The sequence below is a fragment of the Lissotriton helveticus genome, chromosome 11, assembly GCF_964261635.1.
Source record: "Lissotriton helveticus chromosome 11, aLisHel1.1, whole genome shotgun sequence".
In the NCBI taxonomy this organism is placed as follows: domain Eukaryota; kingdom Metazoa; phylum Chordata; class Amphibia; order Caudata; family Salamandridae; genus Lissotriton; species Lissotriton helveticus.
The window spans coordinates 138,953,258-138,976,303 of record NC_136072.1 but is presented as its reverse complement, the minus strand read 5'-3'; positions in this window follow the sequence as shown (position 1 = coordinate 138,976,303).

Below are 23,046 nucleotides of genomic sequence, written 5' to 3'. Positions count from 1 at the left end.
GAGGTTGCCTTTGTCAATGCAAATAAATGTACTTACCGTTACAACCTCATAAAACCATTCTATTCTATGCCTATTATACTTATAACATTCTTCATACCTTATGTAGGATTAACCCCTTTCAGGTCATATCTTTTTTTAAAACATCATCTATTCATAGACTTGGATACATTAGATTATGTTCACTGTCGATCCTCAATCAGATTAAATAAATTCCCCAATTTACTACACCACCCGTGGAATAATACAACCTACTCAGGCAATTGCCCCTTATAAATAGAACGCTTAAAGCAGTTTTGGAGAGGCATGCACTTGTAGGTAGGCCAAAAGCCATCATTGATTAGGAGATCCACACGTTGCCAGCCCTGCCCTTCATTCATATGAAAATCCTAATTATGAAATAGTTGACATGCATTGAAATTACTAACAAGGGCTTCTTAAAATAGAGGGAATGCATTTCTACAGGGGTGCTAAAGTCCCATCACCCTCATGAGTAGATCACAACAGGTGCCTCCATTTAAACCTTAACTGAGCGGCACACTAACTGTTATTTCACGCAACATGGCGCAGCAAGAGAACCTGCTGAGCTGCGTTGCTTGAAAGGAACAGAGCAGCAATGCTTCATATTTATACATAAATGGAGCATTTCTCGTCTCACTTTCCTGACACTGCCATACAGTGTGTTGCCCAGCGCCAATGAAGCACTCTTGCACTATAGTGCAAGGGTGCCTACATTACAGGCAGGAGACATTTGGTGAAAGAATAGACACCTTCACACACAAAAACAATCCTTAGGGGCTTGTTCCTCTTTCCATTTTTGCACAAAATGTGTTTATAAATTATTCCAGAATCACAATTTTTTAAGGGGCGTTTTAGGGGAGCCCCGCCAAAATTGTCACTGGGGGACTTGTGTAACCTATGTATTAATGGTTTGCAACAGTAATACTTGTTGCAAACCATCTATCAGTTACTGACTCCTAGGCTCGGGGACGAAAATGATTTATGAAGAGGAAGGGGTTCCCTGTTGGGTCATGGACGGCAGCTTAAGGGGAAGTAGGCATCTGCCCAGAGATCAAGGCCTGTTCTCATTAAAGTTCCTTTAAATAAATTGGGCTGCTTTAAAAAAAAAACGACAGGGCTGGTGGTCTGCTTTCACTTGCATCCCTCCATCCCATTGCAATTCATTGTTTGGTAAACTGACCTATTTGTACATAGACCAGTTCACAAAATAAAATAGTGGTCATCAAAACTCTGTTTGTAACTTACAACCACTGTTTACAACCAGCATTATAATACATCTGGTTCTAGTACTCTAAATTAAAAATAGGGAATTATCAACATACTAAATAGGTACCAAACTTGTTGGACTTAGCCCGCTCTGCAGGGTCACTCCCAGACATTTTGCCTTCATCCCCTCTGCCCCCATTTTTCTGAATTCGTTTTTGTTGTCCTTAGGACAGTGTTCACTTTACCACAGCTAACCAATTCTAAAGTGCTTGTGTTCACTCCCTAATACATAGTAGAATGTGGCTTACATATGACTGCCATAGTTAGTTTACTTATACATCCTTAGTAAAGTGGTATACCATATGCCCAGGGTTCGTAATTAAATGCTACTAGTGGGCCTTCAGCACTATTTGTGCCATCCACCTAAGTAGCCATTTAAAACCTGTCCCAAGCCTGCCATTGGAGCCTGCAGGCAGTTTTAAACTGCCAATTCGACTTGGCAATATATCCCCTTGCCAAACCTTAAATTCCCTTTTTAATACATAAATTCCACCCCAAAAGAAGGACCTAGGGGCCCAAGGGGCAGGGTGCATTGTAATTAAAAGGTTAGAGATGTACTTTTAAGTGTTACATGTCCTGGCAGTGAAAAACTCCTAAATGTGTATTTTACTACTGTGAGGCCTTCTTCTCTCATAGGAAAACATTTGGTTGCCTTATTATATTCAATAAGTGTTAATGTTTAATAGGGAACAGGTAAAGACCATGTTTGGTCTCAAATTTAATTTAAAATCCTCTTTAATGTAAAAGTCGGATTTTAAGTTGAAATTTAAAAATGCTACTGTTAGGAAGTTAAACCAAACAACAAATTTCTGTTAAGGGGATCGTTCAAACCTTAAGTCATGAAATACAAATAGATTTGATCAACAATATTACAAAAAATATACCTCTTAAAGCTGGGCATCAAAGTGATAAAGAATATTATTCAACTCAGATATAAACAGGTATTCGGGAATGGAGCCAGAAGACCTCGCTTTGTGTTCTAATTGATCAGAACCCTCTTAAAAGTTAAAATGTTACTGCAACACCAAGGATTGTGGTAAGCTTAGATCAAAACAAGCCCGGTAGTAATTACTTTGTGCATTTTTCTGCTGCACATTTCAAAGACAAATGATACAAAATTGTGAAATCTACTGGGCATTTGTTTATTAGCATTGTCCTAAGGATGGTCTTGCATATTAATTATACAAGAGACCGATACATCGATTTCTGTCCACTAATTGCTTCTTTGAAACCAATTTGGCTTATGTCAGCACACCAATTTTTTTTAATATCTACGGATTCAGTACCGGTCGAACTATCTTCTTGTGGAAAAGCAGCACTTTTGACCCGATGGGACAATTTGGGGTAATTAGACTTTTGAATGCTGTAAGATGTGCAAACCCTCATTCCTGTTGGTGTCTTTTGTTTGAACTTTTAAGTAACAAAATATTTGTTTCATTTTATGCACCCAAGTGTTGAATTATCTTCTATGTCACTTTGATGATCAGTACTAAGAGACATCTCAATGTATATATTATTGATCAAATCTATTTATATTTTATGAATTAGGGTCTGATTTATCCGCTTGTCAAGTTGGCATTTTCATGCCCTAACTTGTTGCTGCCTGCAGCCTGCTTCTGGGTCACATGACTGGGTATAGTTGGCAGGTAGACTTTGTTTATTCCTTCCAGATAGCAACACAATAGAGGGATTAGGTGTGCCTGGTTGGATCATCGCTGGCAAGATGAGGGGGGGGTCTGGGCACAACACCACTTGCAACTGAATAGTCTGTGCTCTGCCTTCACACAAAATACTTGTCACACCTGCATTGTTCATGCAGACAGCTTGGAGCCAGTGCTGGGGAGGGAGGAAACTTCACGCACTTAAGAGAGACAGCTCTTGAAACGTCTTGTACTTTAAAGAAGGCACCAGGTATAAAAATAAGACCCCTGACCAACTCTTCTATTCACTTTCTGGACCTGCAGAAGGCCTCTTAGAGGACTGCCTGCTGCTGTGGTCTGCTTTGTATCTCAGAAGACTGCTTTGCTGCACTTGGAAGGGCTGTGTTTCCTGCCAAAAGCCTGACTTGAGCCCTCAGAGGCCTGCCCTGCTGCTTGTGCCTTGTTCAACTTCTTGGACCCAGGACTACCAAAGTGACTCCCAGGGCTAGTTGGCCGGCCACCTGATCAGAGCCCCAGGGACAGAAAAGGCTCCACCGATCACAAACCTGTACCTGGACCCAGCCTGAGTGAGTCAAAATCCCCCAAGTCGTGCCCACCACAGTTCTGGGACCTCAGTGGTGGTGTTCAAGGCACCCAGATAGACAAAACCCAAAACTTGAAACTTAAAACATTTTTGGCTAAAAACTGCCCTGAGGACCAAGAGGAGACCATGGACCATATTTCTCCTCTTTATGCCCAAGGTGCAGCCCCACGTGGTCTGACATTGTGGAAGATCCCGCTATGTTATTTTCCGCAGCAGCAAACCAGGTTCAGCAGTCTTTCACCAACGGGTTTCCCAGCATCGTGGAACAATCATTGGCTACAGCCTCCAGCCTCGTCCCACTGGAGATTTTCGACTTCCAAAAAACAGACTACATCTGAACGTAGAAATCTTCACTGCAACTTCGTCCAGCTTCTCCCCGAAGACGATGCCTGCTCCTCAGACCAACCTGCAACCTTGCCCTGCAGAACCTTACCTTCACGGACTACGTTTTACAGAAATGTCTTCTAATTTGGAAGCATATTTTATTACCTAGACCTGGTTTTGACAGACAAGATGTTGTGGTTGGGATTTCCAACTTTTAGGCACAAGTTTTTACATCAAACTTTAAACATGCATGACTCCAGTTATACTAATGTTATTTTAGTTGTTTTGCATCAAAATAATTTATGACAATTTACGCTATTTTTCAAAATTTGTGAGGGATTTTTCTTGTTTTATGTTTTCACTTGATTCCTGTTTGTATGTTGCATAAATACTTTACATATTGCGTCTAAGTTAAGCCTGACTACTTTGTGCCAAGCTAACAAAGGGTTACGCCTAGGTTAATTTAATGGCTTTTGTGTGTTACCCTGAAAGGGATCGTGGCTGTTACTTGAGCAGGGTTAATACCCCAATCAGCCAATAGCCAAATTTCTCACAAAACGTCTTACATTTTTTTTGCATATTTAGCTATATGAAATAAAGTTTTGTTTTATTGCTTCATGGCGATATGTTGAAGCAGGGAACTGGTTGGTAAACATCAGTCATTGTATAAAGACAACATTTTTCCCAAAAACAGAGGCTAGTAAAACAGGCTCTCAATCGTTTATACTGAATTTAACTCTCCTGCATTTTAATGTAACCCTAGAGGGAACTGTATCAACAGATAAATAATATGGTCTGGCTGGGAAACCTACAATGCTTGGCTTATATTTCAACAGTTGTGGTAATGTGCGCAGATCAATCCAAACACATATACATCATCATGGGATGTATGACGTTACAACGCATGCTTTTACCACGCATGTTGTTACAACGCAGTTTTTACAACGCAAACCTTTACAACGCATAGCGCTTTGGGGTGCTGGATAGTGAATAGTTTAATTTACTATTCCAACTCCAGTCCCCGTGGACACTAGGGAAGGTGTTGGATAGTAAATTAAATCTATTCCCTATCCTAGAGCGCCCCCCAGCGCAATGTGTTGTAATGGTTTTCGTTGTAAAACCTGCGTTGTAAAAGCACTGCGTTGTAAAAGTTTTGTTGTAAAGGATGTTTCCCATCATCATGTATTAGGCGCTCAAATGTACAGACTCAAATTAATCATGCACTCTCTTCGCCACAATGCTTATTTTTCTAGGTGACAAATGTTCCAGTAAAGAGATATTTTTGTAGCCAACACCTGAAAGAGATGAATTTTAGCTGAACTTGTATATATTGACAACTATTTTGAAGCCTGCCTTTGCTGTGGTAGCCTATTCTAGATATAAGGATGGAGACATACAAGTCCTACATGTAGATTGCTGCTTTCCAATCATTCCCAGCCCATCACATGGTCTGGTGACAAGGCATGATTAGTAGCCTGCAATACTGAGCGAGTATGATCTTGCTTGCCATCAATTTTCAGATACCTGCTCTAACATATCAGCCATTCCTACAGCTTGAAAAGTACATTGATATATCAAACAACCTGTGTATGAATAGATATTAATTAATTCCATACATAAATACATAAATAGACGAATACATAAATACAGTGCAATACAAAACAATGCAATAAAATATGTGGTTTTATTACTGCCTTGATTTTGGAATTAACAATATCTACTGAGTGGAAGCACAAGCAATTGTGAAGGTACTTTTGAATTGATCTGCTTTCTATTACACTAATTGCTCTAACATTATATATGGCAGACGAGGGCAATATGTAATTAGTTAGTTATTTTTCTTAAGTGCATAATATTACAGACTGTTAAAAATATGACACCACCCTAAGTATTGAACTACACAACAACGGCATCTTTGTATATTTTAGAATTCTATTAAGATAGTTATAAACAAATAAAATGTGCTATTCTTGTAATTCAATGCCATGATGAAGTGTCACCCTGCAGATAACACGTCGGTTGTTTTGACATCTGAAGGTTCAAGCTACTATATGTATGACCAAAAATTGTAGTGGCACTTTATCATGTCATAAAGTAGTGATTGCAAACAAATATATAAGTTGTTACTATTGAGTATTTGTGTATGCAATATATTACACATGTGTGGTTGCTAGTAGGACCCATAAAAGAGGAATTTTGTGAAAGTGTGGTGTTCTTCAGTTACCAAACTGCAGATTAATCAAATTGTGACATATACATCTGGTAAATGGGCTTTTTTCTAGTTACTATTGCTAATACATGATTAAAAAAGAAAAAATTATTCTATCAGAAAAGATTAACTTTTTGTTGTCTTCAAAGTCACATCTTTTGAGCAGACATTTAGTACCAGAAGCCCTGCCCGAAGTCTTCTATGAATCTCTGCATCTGGTGTCTTAAATATTCCCTCTGAATCAGTGTTTATGTTGGTGTGTTTACCTGTCCCTTGAACATTTGCTTACCTTGCTCTTCAGCCAAAGCCCTCAATGTTTTCTTCCCTCTGCACAGTTGTTGACCCTATTATATAAAATGAGCACTGCAGCCTGTTGCACAGAAAGTGAGCACTTTGAGTGTGAGTTTAGGACAGGATCTGTTTCACAGTTTTAGGTGGACTTGTGTCTTATTCATTTGAAGAGCTGGAGCAGAGCTACTTTACTGCCCTAGACAGTGGTAACATGTTGCTTAAAAGGCAGTTGATGCTTTTGTTTGAAAATATAGCACAACTTGTTGACATATCTAAAGTATACAACAGAACATAGTACAATAACAGACAGGAAGCAACCACAATGACAGCACATCCGAGCACCCAACTCAACAGTTAAGCAGAATGCAACACAAAAACCGCAGTGCACTGCAGCACCACATTGCAATAATGTACCAGAAAAACACAGCAGTATATCAACAACAGAACACATCACAGTCACAATACAATTCCACATAACAAATATTTACATTCATCTCATGTGGCACCATTTTTAGAAACCTGGGGGCAAATTTACTAGAAAAAGTGCTGAGCTGCGCCAAATCGGTCATCGTTGCACTCCTACATTTTCAAAACGCATGGATGAGCCGTATGTACTACAACATGCCACGCCCCTGTGTTTTTTCTGGTGCTAAAATAAGCAGGCCAGCGCCTACGGAGGCACCCTTGCACCATAGTGCAAGGGTGCAGGCACTTAAGGGAATGATCGTTTATGTGAAGGATGGTGTCCCTTCCTGCACATAAACAATCCACAATGGCTATTTATTACTTCTATGTGTGCTGCATTCTGCAGCACACATAGAAGTAGAAAATCCTCATATGAGTGTTTATGTGCAGGAACGCACACCTTCCTGCACATAAACAATCATTAATGGCTTTTTGCTCTTTCTATGTGTGCTGCAGAATACGGCATGCATAGAAAAAACAAAAACAAGGAGAAATAAAAGCATTTCTCCTCCAGCGCCATTCTGATGCCTGCTCTTGCATAGTTTGTGGCTCTGCCTCAGATTTCCACCTCCTTGTAAATCAAAAGCAATGGGTCCTGCGGTGGAACGCCCACAACAACACCCATTGCACTTCCCTTTGTCGCAGAGGACTTCAGTGGGAAGGGGCATATTTAAAAGGTGTTGTTAAGGCACGCTAAGTGGCCTAGCGCCATCTTGTAAATATTGAAAATGGCGCTATACCACCGGAGCGTCAAAAAAGGTGATGCTCCCGTAGCGATAGGGGCTTGCAAATATTCCCCCTGTTTTCATCATCCGGTGGCAAAAGGCGTTTGCACCAAGCATTGCCATAACCTATCTCCCAGGACATGAAATAGTGCCTCCCATGTTTTCTGATCATGTAGACTTCTCCTTTTCTCTGAAGTAGTTTCTTAGTTTTCAGTTGTGTGTGATCCTCGAACCAACATAATCCCTTAGAAAGTTTCAAAATGTTACCGGGTGATTTTATAAACGATTCTCCCAGGTATGGATCTGAACTTGCAAGGCTTCTTTAGTGTTTTCAGTTTTGTGCATTTAACGTGACGTCCTTTGTCAGCATGATGATCAGGCTGTATTTTATGTGGTAATAGCAGTGCAAAACTATACATGAGTGGTTAACCAGCTACCTTCTCCATATATAATACGCCCAAACTGGTGCATTTTCCAAAGATAGAAGTGTGAGAAAGCGAATGTGTTAAATATTAAATGCTCATCATGTTAAACACCGATAACATTTAATTATTACTGAAAAGGCTCAAATGGACAGATGGTCCATGGCTGTTCCAAAATTACAGTCACATTTGAAGATTATAATATCTCTGTAAAATAATTAATTCACACATGCTTTGCTGTGTTCTTTTAGAGTTTCTGGCTCGGATGCCTGATATTTTTCTGCTCAAGACAGAAATAGGGATGAAATTGTTGGAAACAGGAACTGTGAAAAAGAGAGATATTGGGGCGCGGGCGGGCACGTGTATTACCATTCCTTGACTCTACCGATAGGACTTCAGCTAAATCATTAGAAATAGCCACAAAATAAGGAATCGCTAGACACCGATTGACTACAAATGTGAATTCTCTCTTACTTCCTTCAGCTATAGGGACAGTGTTTAACCCCTTAACTGCTGCTGTCGGCCGATGGACATCGCGAGCGCTACCTTCGTAGTGCTGCGCACGTCCAACGGCCGACGTGGCCCCGCCTGTTTTTGAGGTAGTGCCGCACTGCCGCGAAAACTCGCCCGCGGCCCACGTGTTAATACATACATTGACAGATACAATCAAGTGAAAAGACGAAAACAAACTATGGGCCAAATACGCAAAGGTATTTTTGCCTACCGAAAGTGACTGAATTTACACATACTAGGGAGCTGATTTACAAGCCCAATGCAACGCTGGTACGTCGCTTTTTTTAATGCACCAGCGGGGCAGTGTGCCTGCCCACATTTATAAGGCAATGTAAAGCCACACTGTATATATATATGGCAACATTTCACACATTATTCAGGGTGAAAGGGGCAGTCCATGTGTGTTGCTGTGGTTGTTCCCACGTACCATCCATGGAGCCTGACACATTTCCAGATTTACAAGGTTTTGTAAACCTTGGAATGCATCAGATTCCTACACCTCCCCAGGGGAGGCATAAGGGCGGCTCAATGAAGAGAAATTCCTTTATTTCTCCAAATTTCTCCTTTCTCCATGCATGCTTCATTCTGCAGCAGGCATAGAAAGAGGAACACACCAAACATGATGGTTTTTGTGCATGAAGGTGTCCCTTCCTGCATGAAAACAATCACCCCTAGTACTCAGACACCCTTGCACTATGGCACCAGGGTGCTTTGATGGTTCATGGCAGCCCATTGTGCACCAATGCAGGAAAAAGGTGAGGAATATGCTATATCTTGTAGATTGTGCACCTTCCTGCCCTTTTCTTCAGATGCATGACAGCACAGCGGGGAGACTTGCTGCGCTGACGTGCATCAAAATATTGATTCAGTAAAGACTACCCTGCACTTGTAAATATTTTCAAGCCTGTGGTTTGTATGCCACGAAAATGCAACAATATGCATGTGCAAATCCCACGAAATGGGAGGCAAGTGATCATAATAAGTTGAGGTTCATTCACAAACTCCTCTTTGACCCTTTCACACCTTGAAGATGGTTGGAAATGTGTTGCCTTAAATGACTGGATTAAATCTCTTTCCAGGGTGAGATTGGCAAGGGAACACCCCCGTCATTAATGGGGTGTTTGTAGGCGGGGTTTTCTAGGGAGGAAAAATCAAAACAATTGTGTAATTAAACACAGAGAGATTGTTTCACCAATACATAACTGTACAATGCATACAATTCAGTATTGGAAAAAGTCCTCATGCTTTCACATGCCATATGACATTTCCATATGTACAACTGGAAACCTTCTTTTCCCCATCTTTCCTGATAAAGTATGTGTGAGATTTGTAAAGGCAAATATAAAGGGAAGCAGAAGTGTACTTACATTACTTAATGTACATTCTCATTTTGTCTTTTGTGAATCAGGATAATCTTGATCAAGTTTTTCATTACCATTGGTGCAACATGCTCAGCACAATTTGCAAAGTTACATTTTCATTCAGAAAAGTCTGCACATCTGGGAGTATTTATCCTGTAGTGCTTTCATTTCCATAAATAATTGTATTTAGAAAGAGATTTAAGTGTTGATGTACACTGAAATGCCCCTGTACAACTATGCAGACTAGCCTTCCAGATCCACAAAGTGGGATCAATAGCCACACAAAGACACCCTTCATGGGTCTGTGTGGCACCCAAAGTAGTGCATAAACAAACAAAGAGTGTCTTATGGTTGTACTTAAACCACTTTAGGGAGCAAAAAGAAGAAAGAAAAACGGCCTCACTTAGGACGTTAAAGAAAGCCCTCACTCACCACCTGGTGATGACATGCTTCATCATCGGGCTCCACCAAGGGGACCGAGTGTCTCCTTGGTGTGCTACAACGCCAGATCTACTGCGGAGCAAGTTAGTGAGATTAGGACTTGTTGGTGCAAAATAAACTAGTGAGTGGTGAAGGTATTTTAAAATTGTCTGTAGTGTATCAAAAGGAAAATTTTATTCTATGATCACTAAAGACTTGGTATTAAAAATCTATGTGTTTGGAAGCAGTCAACATTTAGTTGAGTGGCAGATTCCTAGACAGATTTTAAAATACCTTCACCACTCACTAGTTTATTTTGCACCAACACGTCCTAATCTCACTAACCTGCTCTCTTCCAGTCATGCAATGCAGTGCAGTGCAGCAAGTTGTCTTCCTGCATTGAGTGACTTCATGATAAATCTTTCCCTTGGTGTTTGGACACAATTGGACACAATACTGAATAAAACAATATTGTTATACATAAAGCCGGGTCTGGTGGCTCAGTGGACTAATGCGTCCGTCCACTTCAGGCGCCTGTGTTCGACCTCATGGACACAGGTTCGAATTCCGGTGGGTCCTCTCAGCCTTTCACCCATCTGAGGTCAATAAAATGAGTACCCTTGAGTTGGGTATCAATAAACATCTGTATTCAGCGTCAAGATACCTCCGGGTGAACGTGCGCTTTGAAAATACACATGTTATGTTATGTCATATAGTGTCAAGAATATCGGATGATAGCATTATCATTGGCAGGAATATCGAAGGAAAGAATATTGTTTCAAGTGTTTTTTTTATTATTGTTGTAAAAAATACAGTTTGTGAATATATTGTTGTATGCAACATCATTTTTATGTGTTACTTTTTTTAATGTGTTTTAATTTAATTGTATGTATATTTTGTTATTAGTAATACATTTTTTTTCATAATTTGAAGAAATTTACTAAATTACGTTATTCAGAATTTTATTTGTGTCTATGTAATTTAATACATTTTGAAAATTTGCAAGATAATTTATTAAAAATATTTTTTTAAATGTTCATTTATACAGGATTTTTTTCTTTGTCTTAAATACGTTTTTTAATCAGTAAATTTAGATTTAACATTTACAATTCTAATCTTTATTTGTAATCTATTAAAATGTATCACATTATATGATTTTTTTGTTTCACTTAAGAAATCAATATTCATTTATATTTTAAATAATCTGTGTATAAAATATTTTAAAATTATATATTAAGATTTATTATTATAATGTAATTATAAGTATGATTGATATGTTTCCTTTTTATGTTGAGAATGTTATTTATATGTATTAAAATACATTTATGTTTAATAATGAATAATATCTTTAATTTTCCTTATGTACTCTATTTTTAAATGTAGTATATTTATATTATTATTAATTAGATAAAACAGATTTTAAGTGTAATGAAGTAGGTTATTGTGAATATGATGTACATAATTATCTGCGTAATCATAAATAATTATACAATCATACATATGTGCATATTTATGTGTGTGTGTGTTTGTATGTATACATATATATACACATATATATGTATATTTATGTATGTGTATATATATATATATATTCGCTGAAAAAACACAGGTTTCAGGGACATTATAGTTGTCTGACATTTCACTCATACAAAACCAGAGAATTTCAGCTGTTATAGTTAGCTGAGCTAATTATAACTTGCGCCCCCGCAATGCACTGCTGATAACGTCACATATAACATCACTCATGACATGGTGAGAGACTTCATTGATGGCATCACTGACATCACTGATGACATCTCTGATGACGTCATTACATAATCTCTGATGCACCTACTCACACCCCAATATACCCTATCAAACACCCACTCCAAATTTTAGACTACCATTCTTGAGACCATTGACACACCAATACCAGTATGTACATATCCACTCACTGATTCATAGGTCTACATACACATCCACTCACTCGGCCATACAGGCACTCATACAGCCAGTCACTCACCAATACAGCCGTTGAGATATCCACTGATATACACACACAGCCATTCATATATACCGTCCGTCACTCATAGAGCTACTCATACACCTACTCACTGACCCAAACACTTAATCATACAGCAACTTACTCACTCATACAGAAACACACACACACTACTCATACAGATACTAACAAATATGTACTCTCCATACAGTCACTGACACAAGCAAACACTCACCCATACAGACACTCTCACAATCACACACTCACACATACAGTTAGTTATATACTCCAACACTCACATATACTGCCTTTCACATATGCAGTTACTCACCCATTTACCACTGAGACATCCATGCAATCACTGACACAACCTTACACACACTCACTCGCCCATATAGTCCCTCACAGTTGCACTCATGAACCCATACAGCCAGGGAGTCACCTATGCATACATCCAAGCAGTGAGTCACATACCCCCTCACCCACACAGACACTCAGGCACCCATAAAGGTACTCAGATAACTAATCAATAACCCATATAGACACTTATGTATCTACTCACCAACCCATGCAGCCACTTACACACCAACTGACAAACTGATACACACATTCACACAAATCCGTCACTCACCCATACATTCACTAAGACAGTCATGCACCCACTAAATCATCCAAACAGACACTCATACACCCTCTCATTTTTTAATACACATTAACGTATTTATATTTATATAACATTCTTAATCTTTTAGAAGCCCTCAGTCACTGGATGATACCATCAGTGATGTCATTTGAGATGTCATCAGTGATGTCACTGACCATGTCATAAGTGATGTAATATATGAGGTATTAAGCAGTGCATTGCGGGGGCATGAGTTATAATTAGCTCAGCTAACTATGATGGCTGAGCTTCTCTGGTTTTCTATGACTGAAATGTCAGCCTAACTGTAACATCCCTGAAACCTGTGTTTTTTTCTGTACATTTCTAAGGTTTTTTTTAAATGCAAATTTTTAACGATACCATCCCTGAAACCCTCTGGTTTTTTCAATGAATTTCTAATGTTTCTAAATGCTAATTACTAACTATAATGTCCCTGAAACCTCTGTTTTTTTCAGTGAATTTCTAAGGGTTTTTTACTGCTATTTTCTAACTGTGCCTACATAGGTGGGACATGCAGAAAGAGGAAGAAAGGCGCAGAAAGAAAAAAGAGAAGTGCAGAAAGAGGTGGGAGAAGTACAGAAAGAGGAAGAAAGGTACAGAAAGAAGCAAGAGAAATGCAGAAAGAAGTAACAGAGGTGCAGAAAGAGGCCTACTTCGACTGTACCTTCCCACAGACTCATACAAGGTAGACTAATTATTAATCCTTCTCCCAAGATGTCTTAAACCTAAATTTTCACTTTAAGGCTCACTATTCATCGACTGCTCAGACTGTTAGGCGTACCAAATGTAAAACAGCAATCCTAACCATATCACTGTTGTAAGTCTCATCAAGTCTGTGCTTTTACCTAGTAACATGTTACATTAAAAAGCATACAAATACTTGAATACCTGTGTTTCAACCAGCATAATCTGTACATTTGTGTACAAGAAGGTATATGTATTTCTTTCTGTTCATAATGCAGGGTACATGGGTATTCAAGAGTATATTTGAGGGGCTCTATTAGACAAACATACGTTAGACATGTCTGCCTGTGCAACCGAATGACAGAACAGTACTGAGAAGATTTGAACACCTGTAGGAAAAGCTACCCACTTTTAAGCTACCATCTTCAGATGCAAAACACATGCGTGGATACATGTACAAGTAGAAATATACCTCAGTCAAGAGAGCACGCAGACCTTTAGCCTTGACAGCTTGCACTTCCCTTTCAGTATAGAAAGAAGCAACAGAAGTGCAGAAAGAAGCAACAAAGTGCAGAAAGAGGAAGAAAGGTGCAGAAAGTGGCAACAGAGGTGCAGAAAGAGGCAAGAGAAGTGCAGAAAGGAGTATGTTTTGTGTACAAATATGTTACACATTGCCTTTGGGATAGGCCTGTCTGCTCGTGCCAAGCTACCCAGGGGGTGAGCAGGGGTTTTCTAAAGTGTGTATCCCCCTTTCCCTGGCTAGAAGCAAGGGTTCCTATTTGAACAAATGTACCTACCTCTACCAACTAGAGACACCCATTTCTAACAGATATGCATACGAAAAGTCACCTTTCTGCATGGTCTCCCCAGAAATTTAATTTTGTTTTTATGTTTCTGGGTTTGCTGTTATTTTTAACTCCAGGCACTGGAAGGCTGATAAAGAGCAGTCTCAGTGTCAGGATTCTGACATGGTGAAAATGTGCTAAACAAGATTGAGATAACTGACTTTTAGGCAAGACCACAATATTATGGTGGAAAAATAAACAAGAGGAATAAACTCCAGTTTTCAAACATGAGTTGTTGTGTGCAATTACACCAACCACATGAGTGAATTGAAACGCATGATATTGTGAGTCTCTTTGTAGCCATGAACTGCTGTAACTAAGAGCTGCACACAGTAGATGTCAAAGTAATCCCTTGGGCTTATGGACGCCTTATTTTAGCATTTGCTAAGTCACCCATAAGTACACCCTGCAGCCCACAAGGTCTTGGTGCATAATTTGCAAACACAGGGCAAATAAGACATGGATTTATCATGCTTTTAAAGTATCAAGATTCAACGTGGTATTTCACTGTATAGGCTACAGTAGACATTTTCCATTGTAAAAGCTGCCAAGGAAAAAAAGTCATATTTTCACTCGGATAGTTTCGGTAAGCATTGCATCCATCACTATTTTGTATACTTATTGTATTACCCTAAGTGTGAAGGGTAAACCCAGATGTGGCCTGGCAATTCCACTAGACTTTTCCCATAAGGACCTGGGGTAAGGCTGATTTGCATATTTGCTGAGTCCTAAGTAAGTTGACATGGTGGGTGATAAAAAATGGATTGGGATGAGGCCCGAGCAAGATCAAATCTATAATTCCACCCTTCACTATATGTTTTGATGCTGTTTGGAAAGGACTCAGTCATGATGGTCTTGCAGAATTCCACTTTCTGAGACTGGAATGTCAACAAATATCTCACATCACCCTATCAATTAAAACAGGAATCATTTGACCGTAAATCCATGTTATTTAAAAGTCTATTTTTCTATCTATGCTTACGAGGATGACACACCAACAACTGGGATAACATGCAGATGGACTAATGAATTTGAATAACTGGTGTTGGTGTGTGCTAAAATACTGACTATCTTTTCTGTGAATTATTCTCTTAAAATTTCTTTTTGATTTTGAAAAAAGTGTGGTATAAAAAAAGACATGCATATAAATTAAAAGTATTTGCATTTTTTGCATCTGTCACAGAGTACACCTTTATTAATTAAGCATTGTTTTTTCTATACATTAATGCTGCATATAAATATGTGAGAAGGCTGCGTTTATATAAATCAACCTAGAATGTTTTATAAATATTTTTGTTAATTAATTCTTCAGGAGAACATTATACATTTCATTTATTCATACCCAATCTAATGAGGGATTACTGGGTCGCCCTATCGTGTATTTATTATGAAACATATACCAGTCATTTTGCAAAGAATGTGTGTCACTATTTCATGAGCACTACCAAAAGTACATTTTGTAAGATATGTCTTCAAATGATATTGTTCACAGCCCACCATACCACAACTCCAATGACAAGAGTCATCATCATCCTTAAAAAACTGATTCAACTTAATCATTTTTAGTAGATTGTAACAGAACCAATTGTGACTGCTCAACTGTAAGAGGATTTTAGGTCTATCATTTTGCTATCAGATTTTAAATCTAGTTTGTGTCCTTGTCGAAGAACAAAACAGTTGTGTGCTGAAGACCCACACTCCCGGATGGATCTGAGTAACTTTATGTCTGACACAGCACTGTTACCTCCTGTATACAGAATGTGAACATCTGACTAACATCTAATTAAGTGAGCTTAAGTTCAGGTAAAACTGAGCTTCAATTGTTGGGGATAGACCAACTCACATCACTGTCATCTGACTGACCATCGACATGGTATACTCTCCCATCTACAGTTCAATTAGTTAGGAACTTGGGAATCATCTTTTATTCCAAGGTCTTTTTAAACCATCTGATTCTTATCTCTGTGAACAATTTATTTATTTATATTTATTTTGAAAGTTTTATGTAGCACGAACAAGATCCTGGCGGATATCAGAGCGCTATACAATCAATAAATGTTACTTATACATCAAAAAAAGAAGAGCGAATCCAAACATATGTACTGGGGCGTATTGTAAAAAGCAAACAAAGTAAGAAGCGATATACAGTCTGTCTCGTAGTGTGAGAGCGAGGGACGATGTAATGCAAAGGTTGCTTACAGGGGTCTTTATCCCGTTCAGGTTGAGGATTTCTATGGACCATATTCATGTGAATTTGGCCATGAGGATGGCTTTTACTTCTTTTGAAATGAGGCAGTGGAAGGATTGAGTCTGGTTTCTGGGGGCAAGGCATTCCAAATTCTAGGTGCCATCCCAGAGAAGGTTTAGTTATATGTTTTTTTCTTAATTGAATTTATGTGGTCTCAGTAGTCGTTTTTCTTGAGGGTCTGATCCCACCCGAGATCGTCAGCTTCTGTGCCAAGTAGCTGGGTGCATTGTGATGCATGGCTTTGTGCGTCATGCAAGCTATTTTCAGATGAATTCTGGATTCCAAGGGTAGTCAGTTCAAGGATTGTAGGTCCGGGGAAATGTGGGAACTTTGTTTAGAACCAGATTTGAGTCTTGCTGCTGCATTGATTGAGGTTCGTAATCGAGCCGTCGAAGCTTTGGGTAGGCCGCATAGAGAGACACATGCGTATTCTACTCTAGGAATAATTAGAGCTTGTACTGCTTGCTTGAAGTCATTGTGTGGTAGGAAGGGTTTCAGCTTCAGCAGTGTGTGTATCTGGAAGTTTGCTCCCCTTGTAGCACTGCTGATATGTTTTTGCATGTTAAGTTTGCTGTCCAATGTTATTCCTAGAGACTTCACTGAGTCCACAATGGTGGGTTGAACGTTGAGTGCCGTAATGTGTTTGATCCAATCTTGCATTTTGGGGATTTGTGCAGGTGGAGCTATTAGAAGGAATTCAGTCTTTAGGGCATTCAGTTGGAGATGATTTTCTGCCAGCCAGGCTTGGGTATTTCTAAGCGTTGTATTAAGCAATTTGATGTCCTCTGTTGGGTGTGGATCTCAAGGTATTGTTGTGTGTCGTCTGCATACATGTGATATTGCACGTTAGAGACTTGTAGAATTTCGGTGAGTGGTTCCATGAAAAGATTAAACAGTGTAGGGGATAGTGAGGACCCTTGTGGGACTCCCAAAGTCACTGGGACTGGCTTGGACAGGGATTTATGGATTTTGAATTGTTGTGTCCGATTTTGGAGAAATGAGGTAAACCAACTTAGTACTGCCCCTGAAAGACCCATTCTGTGTTCCAGGAGGTTTAGCAGGTTCTCATGTTTGACCGTATCAAATGCTGAGGAGAGGTCTAGAAGGATGAGTAAACAGGAACCATTTTAATCGAGGATTTGCAGTGCGTCGTCAATTATGTGTATCATGGCTGATTCGGTGCTATGACCTGCCCGGAAGCCTGATTGGTGTTTGTTAAGGAGGTCAAAGTGATTGATATGCTTTGTTAGTTGTAGATGCATACATTTTTCCAGGAGCTTGGCCAAGGTGGAGATAGGGCGATAGTTGTTTAGGTCCGTAGGGTCGGCTGTGTTTTTTTTAGTGTGGGTGATACTTGGCCTACTTTGAGGCAATCTGGGATGCAACCTTGTTGAAGTGAACTGATTATGATCTTGGACCAGAGAGGTAGACGCAGAGGAGTTAGGTATTTGACTGTATTTGCAGGAAGCGGGTCAGTGAAGTGATTGGCCAGGTTCAGGGCAGTGAGAATGTTGCCAATGTTTTCTTCGGAGTAGGTGGTAAACGAAGACCAGGCTGCAACGTTTTTTCGGTTAGGCTTTGATGTGACTTGGCATGGTGCAGTTGCGAGTGCTGGGGGGGTTTGTGGATGCGGTATCGCGTGTAAGGTTAGATCAATTAGGAGGTCGTTCTTGATGGTGTCGGTCTTCAGAGTGAAGAAGGTGGAGAACTCTTCGCAGTTTGGCTGCGGGCACGTTATGTCTTGTGGACGATGAGGTGCCTCCTTAGATTGGGTTTTGATAAGTTCTAAAGGTTTTTTGGGACGATTTCTTGCCTGGTCAAGTTGTAGGCTGAAAAAGTCGGCTTTGGTTCACTTGATCTTCCGGAAATATGCATTTCTCTTTGTTCTGAGAATCTTGAGGTGATTGGCGGATGGCAACGAACTCCAAGCACGTTCAGAAGTTCTAAGTGAATGCCTGTCCTCATTGAGTATTCCGTTGTACCATGGTTTGGAATCTTTTATAGAGGGTATTTTTAATTGAAGAGGAGCAATCTCATTTATTATCGAGTTCACGGCAGAGAGGTAATGATTGGTGAGATCATGTACATCGGAAGACCCGGCAGGGGGTAACAGTCGGTTGTAACAGGAGGATGGCAGAGTGTTGGGGTTGATTTTTTTCAGGTCTCTTTTCCACACTTTTGGTCTTGTGGATTGAGCTGAGTTCAGTTTCACAGTTTCCTTAATGGCGAAGGTGATAATGTGATTGTCTGACCAATCACACGGTTGGATCGACTCTAGTTGAATGGAGTCTCTTTTAGAGATTATTAGGACCAGGATCAAACCTTTATCATGAGTGCGGGAGTTGCAGAATTGGGTTAGATCTAGGTCAACTAGGAAGTTCTTGAGACTGTTAACCACTGTATCATTGTGATCATCCCAGTGGAGATTGAAGTCTCCAAGGAATATTTGAGTATTTGGTCGCCCCGTGTTTGAGGATACCATGTCCATGAAGTGTTCAGTGACAGTGAGGTTCCCGCCTGGTGGGTGATAGATGATGTGCAGAGAGCAGATAGGTTTGCCATTACTGGTGTTGTCAAGGCATATGTATTCACAGGATGGGAATGCAGGGGAAATGGCTCTGTTTACTGAAATATTGCTACGATGTATGCAGGCGATACCTCCCCCTGACTGATCAATTCTGTCTAGCCTGATGATGTTGTAATTAGGTGGTCGTAGAATGTCAATGATTGGTGTTGAGGATTCCTTTAGCCAGGTTTCAGTTAGCATTATCATGTCTGGTTCTTGTGAGAGGATGAGATCGGCTATGTCTGCTGCATGTCTAGAGGCCGATCTGCAGTTTAGGAGTATACATTTAAGTTTGGGCGAGATGAGGGTCGAGGAAGGTTCCTGGGTGATTGGGACTCTTCTGAGATTATTGTCTATGACTCCTCTAGTGTTTGGTTTAGTGGTTCTATGCGGGTTGGGGGGATAGTAGAGATCAGCGATGAGGCGGGAATGAGTGGTTTCATGGGGGTGGGATCATATGAACGCACCAAAGAGAGTAAATCATTCTCCGAGAGCTGATTAGATCTTCTGATTGGTCGGGAAGAGTTATTATAGGATGGGATTGAGGGCCAGGTGGGGCGATGGAGATTCGTGTTGGTTGGTAATTGGTTACTTGACCAGCTAGATTTGATGTGTCTTTTAGCTCTAGCTCCCCAAGATTGTCAGGAGAAACAATCATTGAGAGCTTGGAGTTCTTCTTTCATTTGATTTAATGAGATCATGATCTCATCAAGTCTGGGGTTTTGTGCGGGTACGAGTGGGGTATGTGGCTGTGTTATGGGCATGGATGTAGATGCATGCAATGAAGTCTGGCCGGGTGTGAGGTTTTTGGCGGGTGTGAGTGGGGTTGGGAGGGGTGTAAATGTGTGAGATGAGTGGGCTGTCGGGGTGGATACGAGTGGGGTATGGGGCTGTGTTATGGGTGTGGGTGCATGCAGTGAAGTCTGGTATGGTATGTGGTTTGGAACAACTGTGCATGGGGAAGGGGGGAGTGCTGCGGTGTGAGTATGTGTGATGGGTGGGCTGTGGGGGTGGATGGCTGGGATGTGGGTGTAGGAAGAATTGTGGATGTGGGAAGGTGGACTGTGGGGGTGGATGGGTGGGATGTAGGTTTAGGAAGAGAACTTGGGGCCAAGGTGTTATCGGAGAGCCGCATGTCTTCTATGAGGTAGTGGGGTGTCTTATTATGTCTTAACATCTGAAATACGGGTGATGGTCTAGGTTGGGGGGAGTGCTTACTATGAGTGTCGATGTTCAGCAAGGTTGAGGTGGCGTGCATGTTAGTGATGGAAGGTAGGGGGTTAGCCAAAGGGGCCTATGTTATTATAGGTAAGGGGTGTTCGATATTTACTGGGGATGCATAGGAAGCTGTAGCTATGTTGGGTAGGTGAGTTGTGTGGATTTCGGGCGTAAGGGTGATGGAATGTGTATCCATTGAGATTTGTGGAGGGTGTAGTGGAGATATGGGGTTGTCCGGTGGGTTTGGTGAGGTGGTTTGAGGTGTGTTAGTGTAGGGGGTAGCCAGGGGGGAAGTGGCATATGGGTCATATGCTGGTAATGGTCGGAAAGGAGTGTTGTTGTTTGCATGGGTGAACCGTGTGCTATTTTGAGTATTAGCGAAGGGAGTAGTCTGATTGGCCATACACTTGCTCTTTGATAATAGGGAAGATGTTATCTAGAAGGTTTAGATTACGATCTGTGGATGGTTCCATAATTATATATGGTGATGGTTGCAGTCACTTGGAAAAGTTGGGAGAGGGAAAAATAGATAACTAGGCCATGGGCGGTTTTCCTGGTGGAAGAGATTTTAAATAGGCTTAGGAGTGAACTACTTCATTGCGCTCTTCGTTTCATGTAAAAAATGATGTCATTGGTTGTGTGTCCGTTGTGTATTGAGAAGTAGGTATCTGCGATGGGTGTTTCAGGGTGGTGTTTTATAAGATTGTGTTTAAAACGTTTAGCTGTGTTTTTAGAGAGTTTGGGGGGTAAATGATGGAGTAGGTGTGTGAGCCTATGAGCTCCATAATATGATCGATACAGTACAGTTGGTGATGTGTTCAGGGGCGCGAGATGTGAGTGGATCTCGGTTAGCAGTCAGCGCTATGCGGAGTGGGGTCGGGTTTTGGGAGGTGGGTAAGGGGGATTTGTGGGGTGGGGCTTAGGGGGGATGGTTGGTGTGGGGGCAGGTGTCGAGTGTAGTGATGGTTAGGTAATACTTTGGGTGGGCAAGAGGGGTGATCAAAAATCCCCTAGAATGTGCTTTTGGCGTTTTGTGAGAAGTATGCTAAGGGAAGGGTTAGGTGAAGGGCCGAGGGGTGTAGTGGTGGTGGGCAAAAAAGGTATAGTATTGGATTGTGAGGTCTGTTGGTGGAGTATGGGTTAGCAGAGTTACATGTAAGTTCTGACCTGCGGTTCTTGGGTAAGGAGGTTAGAGGACGTAGGATGTATGATGTATCCCTCTAGTGGAGCCGTTCCAATATGGCCGCCTCCTTTGGGTAGAATCTCATAGGCAGCTGTTGAGTCCTATTTCTTTATCCATTAACTGTGGGCTGTTGTGGTCCTGGTTCCCTTTCCATGTATTTTGCTTTTAGTCCTACTTCAGTTGTTGTAGATTGGACCCATATTGGGGGGTGTGCTTCTTCCCCTCGTTGTTAGGGAGATAAGCCGTTGTGCTCTTCTTTATCTCCGAGCTGTCCTGTCAGCCATTTTAGTGTCTCATTGGTAATGAACAGAGAGTTAATATCTCATGTATAAAACAAGCAAGATGTGATATTGTTGTATTTACGATGTTGCCAGCTCAAATACTGATCAGCCCTGCCTGCTTCCAGGCTCTATGTTGACGAGGTCCCAGCTCTCTGCTGTATCACCTCGGGGCGTCCTGAAAGGGCCAAAAACATCTTGGTCGGCTGTGCGCTCTCGGCGCTGTCCTGTATTGACCCTAGGGGGTGGGGCCAGATAGTGGCTTCCTCGCAACAGTGGGAACGTCACCTGGTCTAGCCCCTAATCTCACCCTCCCGGTCGCAGCCTATCCTTTGGGTTCCAGCCACATACATACTCCCGGGGGTCGCGGCCCTTCTGGAAGATACAGTCTATTTCGGTCCGGTATAGTCTGTGAAGAGACCGTAGTGTACGTACTCGCGGGCAGCCCTCACCTTATTTGTTGTCCGCAGGGCTCTTCTAAACTTCCAATCAGCTGTCAGGCTGTTTGCGGGTCAGCGGGTCCTGCTTCTTCATCCCCGCCGGTCGGCTGCAGCTCTGTGCGGCAGGCCAGGACGTCCGCCTCTGACTCGTCCGGGTCAGCCCGCAGCCATTCACCACTCAGTCCCCTGCCTCGTCAAGGGGACAGGGGCCCTACTACTGCCACTCTGGGGATTATCTACACCCCTAGCTGTGGCCTCCTTGCAAGAGTTCCGCTGCTTTGCCCTCAAAACAGCGGATGGCCAACTCCGGTCATATCACCGGGCGCGATGATCGTCCCACCATTCGCCGACAGTCTCGTCGTTTCCAATGAAGGAGGATATCGAGGTGAGCAGCGCTTTCCGTCTTGAATCCTGTTACACTTGTGATTAAGCTTATGATTTTATTACAGTTACATGCATGCCACTAGCAGGGATATTCCAACTATGGGATCCCAAGTGCACGGAGCTCTTTCACAGAGCTCCTATCAAAAGTTAGTTCCTTCATGGACCAATCATCTTTAATTTAGTTTATCTAATCTATGGTCCTTTTAAGGCTTTTTATTGTGCTCCTATTTAATTAAAACAGACACAGAAATACACAGAAAGTATGCAAGCTGTGGGTTGTGATGAAAAAGTTCCTTGTTT